Genomic DNA, 3,506 nt, shown 5'->3' on the forward strand with positions numbered 1-3,506 from the left:
AAATCGAGTCTTTAAGACTCGATTTCCATGTAGTTGCCAGGTGGAAAAAAATGTCACATCGGACACGATCAGACCATGGAAATCGAGTCTTTGAGACTCGATTTACAGGCCAAAATCGAGTCTCATAGACTTGAGATGCTAGTAAATAATATAGTTTGAGAACTGGAACTACTAACTATATAGTTGGAAAATTATGGCTAATTTCCCATTTTGGCCCCCAAAAGGCCCAATAACTCACTTCTAAACCATTTGGACCCAAATTTCTAAAACCTCACTCTCTCTCTCTCTCTCTCTCTCTCTCCACGCCACGCTGACGCCGATGTGAGAAGGCGAGAGTCTTAGCTGTCGCCGCTGCCCACGCGAGCCCCATCTTGCCGTTGCCGCCGGTTGCTCGAGCCTTCATAGGTATTTAATCTATGATCCTTTCCTAGTTTCCTTCAAAACCTAAAAAATAAATAAGATGTTTGTGCTTGCTTGTGGAGTGTTTGTGTTTTTATTGATGACTGATGATGAGTGATGAACTGATTACTGATGTTGGTGATTGTGATTCTGTGAATTGAATCTGTGCTGCAGCTTGTGGTGTTTTTTTTCTTTGGTGCTTTTTAGCTTTGTGACTCTCTGTCACTTTATGTGTGTTTGTGACTCTCTCTTTCTCTTGTATTATATAGATAAGAGAGATAGAGAGAGAGTAGAGTTTGTAGAGATTACTTTGACTGTTTGTTTGTTCTTTCATCTTTGTTGACTGGTGGTTGGGCATAATAGGGACAAGTGACATTGTGACCAGGAAAAAAAAAAACAAAAAAAAAGTAAAGTTAAGAAAAGTTTTTTTTAGTAGTGCAGAATAAATTTGTAGTGTCGGTAGTGCCGTAGTGGGACTAAGTCAATGTCAGAAAGATGGAGATAACACAAAGGCAAAGATAAATAAAGGTAGACCAAAGACAAAAAGAAAAAAACAAATCATATAATATAGAAAATTGTCACACAAATTTAATATATATGATTCTTATTTTATTTGTAGATCATGAAAAAATCAACTACAATGCTTGATTTTTTCAAAAGAAAATATTCAAATTTTTTCGAAGTCAACGTGGGATTGCCAATAACTAATGTTGATATTCCAATTCTAGAAAATGTGGATGTTTCAATTCTAGAAAATATGCATTCCCCAATTTCGAAAAATGTTGATGTTCCAATCTCTCAAACACAATTTCAAAGAGTTGATCTTGATTCTTTGGATTATGATCTTGGAACATGCAAACAAATATGGAAATATCGTGTTAATCAACGTGATGAAATTTGGGTATTTGTCTTAGTTGATAGTTTATTAATACTATATAGATGCGTATTTGAAAAAAAAAAATTCACTTATATCCAAGCTTATATCTGGCCCCCCCAGCTTGAAATCCTGAGTCTGCCTTTGGTGAGGTAAGTAGAAATTTCATTTCAGTTCATTCATTGGGCTTCATTTTAATCTTTTGTTGATCAATAAAACTTAGTATTACTTATGAGAGAGAGAGAGAGAGAGAGAGAGAGAGAAAAAAACAGTTTACACACATCGGGTTCTAAAAATGGTTCATGGGTTGATAGTATATTTTGGGTTTGCTCTAAATATGTTTTTTTTTTTTTGGGTAGCAGAAAAACCTTGCTAAACCCTCAGAGTCAGGAGACATATTTCCAAATATGTTTAGTAGGTTGGCATTTCTGAAGAGGATCAAAGCTCCAAATGGGGGGACATACAATCTTAGGAAAACAACAACAACAACAACGTTGTCTGCTGTCTTGCCCGAGCAACCCATTGGATTCAGATTCTTTGCTTCCCAAATTGCAAGGAGGACATCATGTTTCAAACCTTTGCCAAAGGTCTTTAACTTTTGTTGTTGTTGCAGCTGTTGTTGTTATTCTTTTGGGAAAATTAGTTTTTGATTGGATCTATCAAATCCCATACCAAAAATAATAATAGACATGTTTGCAAATATAATTTTAGCAGGGTGATTATGTGGGGTCCTTTAGAAAAATGTTGAGCACCGCGGGGATTGGCATGGCAAAGAATGAGGCTTAATTTCTTAGTTATAAATTTTGGGTAAACTATATCTTAGTCCTCCTTAACTTTGTATTGAATGTCAATTTGTTCCAATTTACTCATTTAACTTTTTGATATTATGTTAAAATAGTCATTGCATTAAGTTATGGATGAAAATATAGATACCATTAACAAAGATATTAAATATTTATTATTTTTGCCAAGTAAATTATCACGTGTCATTAACTAAAAAAAGAAGGCCATTGGAATTTAATATCTACCTGTGAAGGAGAAGGGGGAGATCAGAGAATCTAAGAGGGCTCAATCTACGGCGACGGCAACCCACCATCCATGGCGAAGCTGATATAGCTAATGGAGAGGCCCGGCTAGTGGAGATCAGCGCCACAAACTCCTTTGTTCCGTCACCCCTTGTTTCTATGTTCATTAACCGCTTCAACACAAAACCAGCATTTTGATAACTAAAAAAATGTTCTAATTCACTCACAAAAGAATTATCATTTTTTAATTTCAAATTCTATTTTAATATCAAAACATAAAAAAATGATTCACATATATGCAGGTTAAGGACTGCTATACTGTGATTGAACCTTACTCTCAAAATACAGATATTGAATCATGTTGTCAAACAACACAGATGGCCAAGTTGATTGTACTGTAATGTTGGCCAGTATTCACATATGTGCGGTAAAGGAATGCTATAATGTGATCGAACCCTATGCTCAAAATACAGATATTGATTACTTTGTCAACAAACCCAGATAGCCAAGTTTTTGGCCAGTATTTTGAGCAAGACGCAATTGGTAGCCAGTACAGAAATTTTGCCACCGGACCGATACAAAATGATACAACTTTGGATCAATGTATTTTCTCCAAGAATTTATTCTCTCTCATGAAATTTCCTCAAACTAAAATGTCTCCTCAAGGATATATTCAGGAAAAAAAAAACTAAAGAAGAGGAGCAAAGATTTATTAATACTAGTCGCAGGCCGCGCGTTGCGCATGATTATTTTTTATGGTGATCTCATTATTATTATTATTATTTTGTAATTTGAACTAATTTAATGAAAAGTAATGCATTTCATAATCATATTTATCACAAATAATTTTTTATTATTGTAGAATTGTTTTATTTAAAATTTGAAACCTTAATTTACCATAGTTGGTTGACTAATTTTTACATCTCTAAGTTAATTAAACATGTTTTGATACTACATGTAAACCTTCTTTTCCATAAGGGTTGAAATAATGTGCGTAATATTTTTTTCTATGGAAGTTAAAAAGAATAAAATTACCTTGTCTTGATGTTTTCTAAAAATTAAATTCGGAATTCTCTTTCAATAATTGTGAAAATTCCAAGCAATAATTCAGAAGGTAATACATGTTACATGTTCATGCTTTGATTGTGTAATTGTATGATTGATTTGGGTTTAATTTATAAGTTACATCTCTAAGTCAATTAAACATG

The 3,506-nt window shown here is 33.7% G+C and overlaps 1 long non-coding RNA gene across 1 annotated transcript; it reads left to right on the top strand.

Annotated features, from left to right (window-relative positions):
- The first annotated feature begins 255 nt into the window (after positions 1 to 255).
- On the top strand, positions 256 to 2,054 carry LOC136067232 (uncharacterized). The gene is made up of 3 exons (XR_010628731.1): positions 256 to 405; positions 1,636 to 1,860; positions 1,988 to 2,054. It is a non-coding gene; the product is annotated as an uncharacterized LOC136067232 (long non-coding RNA).
- The last annotated feature ends 1,452 nt before the right edge of the window (positions 2,055 to 3,506 follow it).

This window comes from Quercus suber, unplaced genomic scaffold (assembly GCF_002906115.3).
Source record: "Quercus suber isolate HL8 unplaced genomic scaffold, Cork oak 2.0 scaffold_63, whole genome shotgun sequence".
NCBI lineage: Eukaryota > Viridiplantae > Streptophyta > Magnoliopsida > Fagales > Fagaceae > Quercus > Quercus suber.